Source organism: Helianthus annuus, chromosome 7 (genome assembly GCF_002127325.2).
Source record: "Helianthus annuus cultivar XRQ/B chromosome 7, HanXRQr2.0-SUNRISE, whole genome shotgun sequence".
NCBI classification, from domain to species: Eukaryota; Viridiplantae; Streptophyta; class Magnoliopsida; order Asterales; family Asteraceae; genus Helianthus; species Helianthus annuus.
Genome location: NC_035439.2, coordinates 106,728,047 through 106,740,639, shown reverse-complemented (window position 1 = coordinate 106,740,639; position 12,593 = coordinate 106,728,047). Strand labels below are relative to the sequence as shown.

Genomic DNA, 12,593 nt, shown 5'->3' with positions numbered 1-12,593 from the left:
TTTTATTTTATTTTTCAGCATTTAGTTGGTTTTTATTTTTCTTAGTTTAAAACATTTTTCTCACTTTTTTATTTGATTAGACGTTGAGGATAAACCGGTATTAAAAGCTCTTGTGTCCTTGGACGACCTCGGTATCTTACCAACACTATACTACGTCCACGATGGGTGCACTTGCCCATATGTGTGTTTAGTGTTCGTAAATATCGTGTTTTATAAATTTAAAACTTGGCTAAAAGTGTAAAAAGGGGCTTAAATATACATTTAAAATATATTACACTACACACTCATCAATATACGGCAACTTTAGGGAACTTGTGTGGAGCAAGGCGCATCAGCCTCGATATTCTGGTCATCTGGGTTTTGATGAGATATATTGGGACTTATAAACCTAGCACTGGTGATCGGGCATGAAGGCCTACCTAGCTATGATTGTGAATGATGATTGACTCGTGGGAAAGTCAAGGTGGAGTATCAGCAACCGGAAAACACCCGTAGGGAAATGAGAACAGATCTGGATTCTGTCACTAGTCTACTTACAACTCGAAATGGAAACAATATCACCTAGGTGATCGTTGATGGTCTCACGTTACCCGCACACTTTCTTGCAATCAAGAAAACTGACGAGTCTTCACAGTTGTGAATGTTCCTCTTAGAGAGGCGGCTTTTAGGCACGAGGTGCCAACTCCTGTTATCTCTGATTTTGACCTATATCTGATTTATGGCAGGCAATACACAACACTCTTGGCTCACGGTCTGCGAGAAACGAACTGTCCTGACACACGAGAACATGCTGCGAGCATGGGTGTGATTAACTTTAGTAAGAGTTAGAAGAATGTAACACCTCGAAAATTTCCGTAAGGCTGTCGCTGGCAGCAGGTTTTGGACAGCTGCCTGTTCAGCCTGTTACACCGACTTAAAGGGATGGTATTCGAAACCAGGGACATTCTAGATAGTATTTAGCCACATAGGGGCACCTGGAACCATCTCACATCAATTGTAGGGTCACTTGGCATGATCTTGAGCCATGAGGTGCACTATATAAGAAGCTTGAGTTGTGACTATTTGGACTTGCTCACTTGCATTCTTGTTCAAGCACCTTGGAGCTTCTCTGGACAGCAACCAAGATTCCCTTAAGTCTCTAATCCTATTTAGGACCATTGTAAGTGATCCTAATCCTCTTTAATCCATTTTAGCTTAGTTAATTAGCTAAAAGTCAAACTATCATAATTAAGGTTTGACTTCGGGATTAGTCCATAATTACTCAGTCAAACCTCGAATTAAAAATACCTATAAGTAGGTAATTATGGGGGTAACAAACCCTTAAAAGGGCATTATCAGATTCCCACTCTAACCATGTTAATTGTCGAGTCAAAGTACACTTTAAAAAGTCAACAGAATGCTTAAGTCCAAATTAACGCATAATTAGCAATGTAGGATACATGCAACCTGTTTGATCATTAATATAACTTGGTAACTAATGTAAGAACATGTCCCAACACGTTCAACTCGACAATTTTCTGTTTAGACCCGGTTTGGAACCGAAAGTCGCATAGTTTGACTTTCGCTTTGACTTTCAGTTCTGACCCGTTTTAGTCAAGATTAAGATTGCCTTAGAGCTTCTTTTGGACCTAGTAACATGTTAGTATAACCCTCTGTGATTATACGGCTTAGTTCACTAGTTGTCTAATTATTATGCAAATTTCCGTTAAATGCCCATATGTTGACCATTATGCCCAAATGTCCATAAAATATGATTTTTGAAAATGTAAAAGGGTAGACATCTTAGTTACTGAATTATAGACTTGTAACCAAAATTCGACATCAGTTTGAGGTCTAGAATTAAAGTTATGCTCATTAGCGTAATTAGGAGCTTTCTTAGTAATTAAATGGCGTAAATTGCATATAGCCTATCTAAACCCAAATTTTTATACAAAACTTTATACCCACTGATATATAATAATATTTTGGGAATTTTAAAGATTTTTATTTATTTTTAGGTTGAGCATAACTTAGAATTTTAAGCTTAATTTGGCTAATGCCGGTTTTGCCCTTTTGGGCTATAAAATGAGTTTTATAAATCCTTTTGACCTCAAACCTTTTTCTACTGATTTGTTATATTAAATACATTATTTTGAGCCTTCTAGAATTATAAAAATATCAGCTTTTCTTTTAAAACCCGGAAATGGCTCCAAATCGCCTTTTTAGGCATTTTTACGACATAGTCTATGTCAAAACTAGTTTATATGTATAAGAGTCAATACCTACTGATATATTTAGTGAAATTCTATATTGTAACAGTAAACTAAAGATTGAAACTCAGATTTCCAGTTTTGACCTTTTAGGCCTATGTGAAATTACCAAAATGCCCTTTCGGTGCATAAGATGGTTATTATTAATAAAATTCACATATATATGATACCCTACTGTTATAACATGATAAACTAAGTATAATTACTGATTTATTCAGATATATAACTCAGATTGCTAGTCTAACTCTTTTATACCCTTTTAAATGACCAAAATGCCCTTATGAGGCGTAATTTGAGTTTAAAATCATTCGGGGCATAATAGGACATATCTTACTGATATCACAACATATTTGGTGCATATAATCTCAGGAAACTTGTATATGATTTATATGGTTACCCGTTACGCATTTTCGCGTTCGGATCGGCTTATGTAACTAGTTTACGCATAATAGCCGAAACGGGTCAAACCATATCATCTTTGTCTCAAAATCCAGAATGTGATCAATTTACCCATATTATACAAGTCTCCAAAATTGTTGGGCCTAAATCACATTCCTTCTCGGTTTTCGCCCTCCATGCGATTAAACCATATTTATTCTTTGAAACTAACCGGTCTAAGCTTAGGCTATATTAAAGACCCGTTAGGATTCTAATATAAACCTTCGTTCCAGAATAGGAGACAAGTAAAAGATACTTGCATTTGCTTATTGTGGTTTATACTTACTCAGGTAAATACTTTTAACTTATTTTCCCTTATACGGGCTTGGGGTACAGTATATAAAATACCGTTTGGTCGGGCAATTGACCCTAGCTCATTAGTAGTTGGGTATTATCAATGTGACCCGTTTAAAATTTAGTTTTGTTTGTTTTACGCCTTTGGGAGTTTAATGACCATGTCCTGGATATCCTTGGCATCATTTTACGAAATGGCCACGACCTTGACACGCGGGTGTAGGCGTACACCCGACAATGTGTCCATATAATTCAGGTATAACCGTTGGTTTTCCGCCACGGATTTATACTATGTGGTGTGTCTATTAACCTTAAACCCGGCACGAGCCGGGCGACTGAACGCATAACAAACATGTAATTCTTTTACAAGATTAAATTTGATTAATTATTCCCAAGTTATAAAAAGTTTTGTGCCATGTGCATTCAAATCAAATTTTAAAACCTTTTCAAAATGAGTCAGTTAAATTGTATTTACCAGTGTAAACTGACGTATTTTTCCCAAAAGATTAAGTGCAGGTTCTACACGTAATAGGCAGGCTACTCCTTAGCATTGTAGAGTCTCACAAGCTTGGATGCCATTCATCTGTTGAACAATTTTCCTTTTTATGTTGATCCGCCTGTGGATCTATTTCAGCTACTATGTGATACTAGATATTACATTTTATATGGTTGAAATAAATCTATTTTATTGCTTCCGCTGTGCATTATAATTTGTGTTGTTTGACTATGATGATATCGACTACGTCACGATACTCCCCCACCGGGCCCACCGGTGACACATGGAAATTAGGGGTGTGACAAAGAACATTTACTTTTGGTTGAGTTCTACTACAGCAGTTACCGTTTTAGTATTTAGACAACTCTGTTAAAGGCATTGCACGGACAGTAACGTTAATCCCCTTGTCAGATTAGGGTGGGTGACAACGTAATCGCAGGTCCAGGACTTGTACTTGAAACTTTTGGGAAGATTGCTTGGATCGGAAATTGTTTGGCGGCAATGCGTGATCGTCATGAAACCTGATAACTTAGAGAACACTGGGAGTTCGTTGTAGGCAGTCGTATCATGTTGAAAGACTCACCCTGGGAGGGTGTGGTACGCTTGGGGGCGTGACAAGCTTAATTTACGTTACGTCAAGTTACTCAGAACTCTGGGAAGAATCGGTCACGTCGCCTGCAAACTCGAGTTACCCGACGAATTAGGTAACGTACATGATGTCATTTATGTCTCGAATCTAAGGCAGTGTTTGTCCGATGAAACGCTGGTGATACTCTAATTAGAGCCTGAGGTTAAAGACAAGTCGCAGTTGTTGAGGAATCTACTGAAATCTTGGACTAGGACGTCAAGATTCGTTGACTTAGTCGAATTTCAAATTATGAGAGTTCGTAGGAACTCAAGTCGTGGACTGGAGTTCACGTGGGAATGCAATGATCGGAGTAAGCTCTAGTATCCTCAGTTGTTTAAACAGTTGTATCAACTTCTGATATCACTGGTGAATTTTGGGACGAAATACCCTTTCAAGTTGGGGATGATGTGGCACCCGAGAAAAATCCACAGTCATTCTGATTTAGCACCGCGCCACTTTTGGATTACTTATCAAATTTCAGGACGAAATTTCTTTCAAGATGGGGATGATGTGACAACTCGAAATCCCAAGGCTCTTTATGCACGGATTCTTTCTATTCATGATTCGGCCGTACGTTGTGAACTTGTTTGTTATGTAAGCATGTTATTGTATATTTGATTTAACAAAGGCCGTTAGGCGTCAAGTGGTTACGGCACACGTTGATAACCGCACACGAATTTTGTATCGCACACTCCCATCTCGTTTGCATACCTCTCGGCCCACACAAACAGGCCCAAACCGCTAGGAGCCCAACCCACCCCTCGTTTCCTTGTATACGCGTGATTATGAGGAGGATACAATTCCTTTACAAACTTTAAACCCTAGTCGCTTCCAAGACCCATGAAGGCAATGTCTTCGGCAAACCCTTCTTCTCGAGAACATCATCAGCATCCTAGCATGTCCTCCTCGATCAATCGGTTAGTATAATCGTGTTTGTGTTAATTCTGATTGATTGTTTCTGACTATGCGCAAATCTGTGTGATCTGATATGTATGATTGATGATTATGATCGTGTAAGTTCTTAAGATTTAGAGAAAGTAAAAACCATGTTTGAATTATATGAGATGTGAGCACTAATTGAATATGAATAAATGGATGTGATGTTGTATGACCATTGGTTCGATGAGTGCTTGTTAGTATCAGTTGTGTTGATTGATGTCAATATGTGATGTAATCTTGATGTTACAAACAAGTGGAGATGATAATAAAAAACGGTGGCCCATATGATCCATCAAGTACTAGGTGAATTAATTGATTTAGATGTGTCAGTAGCACCATAGGTTCAACCATGTGCATATCTTAGTTATGTGTCAGTATAGTGAAGGGTAACCTTGTTAAGGAAATCGGCGGCCATGTGGGTATTTTAATTTACAACTTTAACAAACCCTATTTTTCTAAACATGTGTGCGGCTAGAGATTGGTTAGTATCACTTGTTTGTTTGTGAGTAATATACTTGAGTATTGAGAACCTGTTTGTCAGGTTATGCATGAATTGGAGTAAATACATTATGTGATGCATGGTGTTAATATACATACATACCTAGGGACAAAATGTTATCATGATCCCGAAGGGATCATGGTGATAGAATCCATAATCTAAGGTTACATGTACACTAGAGTTTGACAATGAATAAAGGATATGCAATTACGTGTCGGTTGTAATGATTATCACGATGAACTTGTCATGATAGTCAATAGGTGGGTTGGTTGCCTATATGTTATGGTTAGATGTTAATTAAGAGACTTGGGTCGCATGATGTATTAGTTGTAAATTTGTGTTGTGTCTGAAAGGACTGATCGAATACATATTATGTTTGAGATTATATTTGTGGAGTGATTTGGTATGTTTTAATCATTCCAATATGTTGCATGACAAAGTGATAATAAGAAACTGTTAAGATATATATGGATCTAATATGTAGTGTGAAACCGATTACTTTGATAGGCTAGCCGCAGACTTGTAGCATGATAACTGAATTTTATGATTAAGTGGTAACATACAGGTTTTTAACAAATAAGTGTTGTAAGTGGTTTAGGTAGTTTAAATAATATAGGGTAACTGGTTGTTGTGAATTAAGAATGCATGATGTTTGGATTGTGAGGTATGTAATTAACAAATCATATACTGGCCAATCTCATATTAGTGTGTTTCAAGAATCAAATCATGAGTTGGATCATAAAATTGTTGGGTATCAATGGACTACTTGCACGAGTTGGGCCAGGAACATGTTTGGATAGCTAATGTAGTGTGTTGGTGGTTGGCCACACAACTAAAACACTTACTGTTTAGGGCCGGGTAGTGCAAATGAGACATGGGCTGCACATCGAACCCAGGTACACACACGCATGGAACTATCTTGGGCCGGTACGTTGGGTGGGTTGCGAGCCGGCCTGCGCGTCATTTGCTTGGGCCGATTAACTTATAGGTACTTCAGCTGGGCTTAGTCATGCATCAGGCTTGGGTCTAATTGGCTTGACCGGCTGTGAACCAAGTTGAGATCGGGCTTTGCTTGGGTATTCATGAAACGTGTTGGTTAAATGTGTCATTGATTTGTATATTGTACAATTTGGGCATCAAAGGACTTGTTGTTATTTAATTTATACATGAATGGGGTGTGTTGGCTCATGAACTAGTTGCATGCTAAGAAACTGAGTTGTGATGTTATGAACTATATGGGTACTATTTATACAATAATCATGTAATATGTGAAATGCATGCGACTCGAATGTTCATTATGTGACTACGTGGTAGTTGATGCAAATTGTCACATGCATGATTTGATACATGAGTAGATAGAATAAGATTCTAACTATTAGTGGTAACCCCAATAGGAACAAATTGATCAACTCGGAACACGTAACGTATTCTACCGAGCACTCTAAGGTGAGTTCACTACTTTTGAGCATGCGTCCTGGTGGTTGGGACAGTCAGTGGGTATCCCGGGGTGGGATAAGTCTTTTGGGTAAAAACTGGAATATTGGATAATAATCTCACCCTATCATTTTTAAGTCCCATCTTTTGTTACCGGGGAGGTAACGGGGTATTAGTTAGTAGCGCTACTTAGGTTTGGCACCCTCACACCATACCGGGGAGGATGGTTGTGAACTAGTGACCCAGTCGGGCCAGTGCTTTAATAGGAGCACTGGGGAACGGGCAAAACATACATCAGGAGCCGTCTTGTTCAGTATCGAGATATTATCAATATTACTTTTGTTTTCGTTAATGAACTGGAATAAACTCTTGGTAACAAACGTTTTTCATAAACTGTGAACTTGCAAGCTTTGTCTGATACACTTGTTGCGTGCTCGCAGGTCGTTAGTTTTCATGGATTTGGATACTTGCTGTCTGGAGTAGCAGACGTGATCATGGGTCGTTTGGAGTGATTGATGTGATTGAATTCTTGATACTATACTTTGTTTTAAACAGTTTAACTTTGGTTCATTATTTGCTTCCGCTGAACATATTGGTTTTCATATAAACTTGTTGATGGTAATTTATTAATGATTGAGAACTTTATTTTGAAACTTGTATGGTTCAATGTAATTAGTGGCTCTTTGTCGGTACGTCACACGCCTATCAGGGACACTCCCTAGGTGGTATTTTGGGGGTGTGACAGTACCCTTGAAAGCCAGACAAAGATAGGAGAAAACCGTCCAAGCTCAGAAGCAGTGGTCTTCCCACCCGAAACTCTGAGTCGAATGTGCTTAGTTATTTCAGTTACAAGAGAAAGGTAATTCAGTGATTTCTCCCGTCGCAGCCCCTCCCTACGTAACCACATCCTCCTCTTCCATAATAACCACCGCCACAAGACCGCCCTCCTCGGTATGTCCCACGCCCACGCCCACGCCCACCCCTACCACCACCTCTATACCTTGAAGATTCTCCAAATGTCTGCAACAGAGCACCATAACACATCAGCAAACCTAAAAACATAACATAGCATCAGGAAAGTAATCCTCAAAGGGTTTAAAAATGATAACAACTCATTTCGTCTGGATAGTTTAGACAATAATCCATATGTTCCTTTATCCTATCCTATTAATGCAGAACATAAAAGATCATTAAACTAGTAAAAGTAACTAAAATAAACATAAAAAAAATTTCCTAATACTTCCACCATAAACTTGCTTAAACTCATCCTTTTCTCAAGACACAAATGGCACACTCCTTCCCATTAATTCATCTGCAACAACAAAAAAACTGCATTAAATAAACCATATAATCACATAATTATAAACCCTAAGTTGTTAATCATACTAACTGTGGAAAACTTTAAAGCTAAAATTAAGATGTGTCCAATGTGACCATACCAAAGCCTAAATCAAGAAAGAAGTTGCAGGTGTATCCATCACATGAGTAGGTGTCTCTACTGTCATTAGAAGGCAATCATTAGCCCTAAATATCAAGTTTTAACAATTAGCTTTAGATATCAAGTTCTAACAAACCCTAGACTAAAAATTATCCAAATTCCAAGTGCCAGAAGAAAAAATTAACACAATATATAGCATAAAAAATTACCAAATTCATCAATTGTTGAGATACGGTGGTGAGTTCCTTGAAACCAGCGGTGGTGCGGTGTATTTCGATGGTGGTGAATGGTGGGTCTCGGATACTGTAGACGGTGGTTATTTGGGGGTCTCGAGTGGTGGGTGCCTAGTGCTCCGGTGGTGGTGCCCATCTCAGGTGGTTGTGGTCGTCTCAAATGCAGGCAACGATGGTGGTCTTCTCAGGCTTGTGCGATTTGGGGGGAAAGTGGGAAGCAAAGGTCGCCTAAGGGTTTTGTTGATGTTAGGGGCGATATATCAAGATATAACACCAACCATTGGATCGTTTTGTTGATCAAGGGCCAGACTCTCATCTAAGTTGCCAAAACACGGATCAGACTTTCAGTGATGACTTTTTACATGTCCTCGGTAAAAGTGTCGCCGGTAATGTTGATATTTCTTGTAGTGAGAACAACACGGGACCCGCCGCCGCCACCGCCATAGTGGCCTTATGCCGCCAATTTCTCTCGTTCTCTCTCTATTTCTCTGTTGTTGCAGCCGTATGCCGCCACCGCCATGGTGGCCGGCCATTTAATCACGTGAAAACATGGGGGTTTTGTGGTGGACTTAAGGTGAAGAAGGAGGCTAGTGGTGTGGTGTGAGTGTCACCTCAGAGCAAAGAACGGCGGGCATAGTCATCGGGGTCCAACTCTGGCCGCCGGACAGGAAACGAGAGGGGGGGAGACAGGGGTATCGGCTGCTCAGGGGTATTAGGGTTTGAAAGAAATGAGGAAGAGAGTTCTAGTTTTGAAGATATGAGAGATAGAGCAATCAGATTTTAAATGTGTGATAGAGAGAGAGTGAAAGACTTTGAAGACTGACAGAGACAGAGGGGGATTTGACATATAGAGTAAATTACTAATTTGCCCTTTTAGTTTTAAAATAATATTGCATACGTGTCATTATCTTATTGGTGGAGAGTGGTTTTCGCAACTGGGGATGGTTTTCATTTGAACCGATCCCTATATATATTTAGTTTAAAAATAATACTCCATACGTGTCATTATCTTATTGGTGGAGAGCGGTTCTCGCAACTGAGGATGGTTTTCATTTGAAACGATCCCTGTATATATATATATATATAATATATATAGGGTAAGGGGTAAGGTTCATGCGAGAAACACCTTTATTGCGATAACCGCAAGAACCAATGTGAACACAACCTAAAATAGCTAAAAAGACCTAACCCCCCCCCCCCCTCAAAAAAAAAAAAAAAAACCTAAACCCCCCTCCCCCACCCTCAAAAACCTAACCCCCCCCCCCCCACGCTAAAATGCTAAAAACTAAACCCCCAAAAAACCTAAAACAATCAAAAAAAATCTAAACAAACAAAAAAACACAATTTTTTTAATATTTTTTACATTAAAATCGCTATTTTTAGTAGCCAAACAAAATTTAAAAAAAAAATAAAAATTTTTGGCTGCTAAAATTAGCGATTTTTTTATAAAAAATATTAAAAAAAATGTTTGTGTGTTTTTTAGCTATTTTTGGTTGTGTTCACATTGGTTCTCGCGGTTCTCGCAATAAAGGGTGGTTCCCAACGGATCATTCTCCTATATATATATATAGGGTAATGCTCCATAGAAAACCTTAGATTTTGAGAAAACTTTGCAAACCCTGTTGTGTGGTCTAGATTGCTCCACATCAACATATGATTTTAGAGCTTTGGAGGGTAAGATTGTCTTTTTACACATGTTGTATCATTTCATACACACACCCCAATGCATGACTGTAAGTCATTTCATTCACCATCATAAGTTTTGTACTTTACCCCACCCTCTTACCAACTCCTTCATCTTTCTCTCTCTAAAAAACATCAAGAACACTTTTTTTTTTTAAATTTTATCAGATTTGAACAAACCATTTCTCAAAGACCTAGATGTAGATCTTATACTCATTCCTTTCTATTGAAGCCACCAAATCTGAGGATCGAAGCAATTATCGAAGCTCTTCAAGAAAAGAAAGTAAGGTGTTTCTCTCATCACATCTTTAATTCTGTTTTTAGAGAGAGAAAACTGATTTTTGGAGAGAGAAACAACAATATTCATCTTGTTCATCTGGACACCAAGAACACACGCATAAATGTGTGTGAGAGAAACACGTTTAAAGATCTTACTTTTGTTATTTATGTAATTTGTTTAGATTTATACTTTTTATGATATTTGATAGATTTAAATTCAGAGCTTCGTTTGTTTATTTCAAAATCTTAAATCAAGACCAAGAAGAAATTTTTGTGTGCCCAATTTCTTTCTTCAAAAATCCGGTCTTCTTAGTTGTTTCAGATCTACATGTGTTTCAAACATATGGGTTTGAAGCAGATTTGATGTTTTATTCATTACTTTTGAGTTTTTTTATGAGTTCTTTGATTTTCGGTGATGTTATTTTCAATAAAATGTTTGTCTTTTTTTTCATCCTTACCAGGTGGTGATTCTACTAGATGGCATATCCTGTTACTACAACCCGTAGCTACACATGTTACATTTTTTACAGCTACATATGTAACGACCCTTTGTTATATATGTTAATGACCAGCTTATTGGAATAGGTTAATGGAGTTTATGCAAGAGATGAGTTAGCAAAGGTAGCAGATAAACAGCAAAGACAGACCGTTAATGGAAGCTCCACCGCTTCTTAGCGATCTGTGTTTTCGTACACTAGTAATATGTAATGTGAGACTCTTATTATTTTGTCTAGGACGTGTTGTTAAAAATGTTCTGGCCTTCCGAACTTCTACCCTGAAGTCGACCTCAGTATATTTGTGTTGCTTTTGGGCTCTATGCATCCATTTTTGTGTAACTTGCTTGTAGGCAATGTAGCTTTTTACAAGTTTACCAGTACATTAATCTCTAACACATGTTATGTGTAACTTGCTGAAAGTCTTAACACACGTTATAATAGAGCCTTGACACACGTTATATCAGTTATACCGTTATGGGTATAGTAGACGACCCACCATTTTTCTTAGTGCTATGTATTTTCGTTTCTAGTAATATGTAATGTGAGAGTCTTATTGTTTTGTCTAGTACATGATGTTAAAACGGTATGGACTTAACACATTCTGGAAGTCTTAACACACGTTATAAAAGAGGCTTAACACACGTTATATCAGGTATACTATGTTGCTATTAAGTTACTATTGGATTTTATGCATCAATTCTGGAAGTCTTAACACACGTTATAATAGAGGCTTAACACACGTTATACATGTCAGGCGCGTAACACATGTTACAGTATGTATATACAAATCATGGTGTTTTGGAAACCACTAGCTTATACATGACACCATGTTGGGTTAAACCAAGATTATAACATAGGCTTAACACATGTTATCCCAGGTATACGGTGTTATAATATTAACTTGTATGTTCCATATTAAATTATTAACTTGCATACGTGTTACGATCAGTACATGCACATAATGGTGTTTTGCAAACCACTTTCATATACATGAATATAAGTCGGGTTATAATGGATGCTTACATGTTATCATATGTATACAAGTGGGGTCACAACAAGATTACGATATTAACTAAGCTCACCATTAAACTCATCGCCCCCGTCGACTGTTTTCACCCTTGTCACATGTTAAGCAATTACATGTTCCTTACAGACAAATTGTAACACCTGTTAGATTAGTATATACACATCATGGTGTTTTGTAAACCACTAGCTTATACATGAATACATGTCAGGTTACAAAAAGATTATAACAGTGGCTTAACACATGTTATACATTCCAAAATGTGCAAAACAAATGACCCGTTTCATATTATATATTCCAAAATTACCGGTACATGTGTTACCATAAATGGCTCGTTTCATATTACACGTTACATACTAACTTGTACATTTATTACTTGTACAAGTTTTACGCTCAGTATCCACATTATCGGATATTTTAAACATCAACAAAAATAAAATAGATATTACTTGTTTTTTTTTA

The 12,593-nt window shown here is 37.8% G+C and overlaps 1 long non-coding RNA gene across 2 annotated transcripts; it reads left to right on the top strand.

Moving 5' to 3' along the window:
- Window positions 1-10,397: 10,397 nt before the first annotated feature.
- Window positions 10,398-11,574, top strand: LOC110935014. 2 transcript variants are annotated; one of them, XR_002588805.2, is made up of 2 exons: window positions 10,398-10,619; window positions 11,072-11,574. It is a non-coding gene; the product is annotated as an uncharacterized LOC110935014 (long non-coding RNA). The 2 variants fall into 2 exon arrangements; XR_002588804.2 differs by having other exon boundaries at window positions 10,401-10,614.
- The last annotated feature ends 1,019 nt before the right edge of the window (window positions 11,575-12,593 follow it).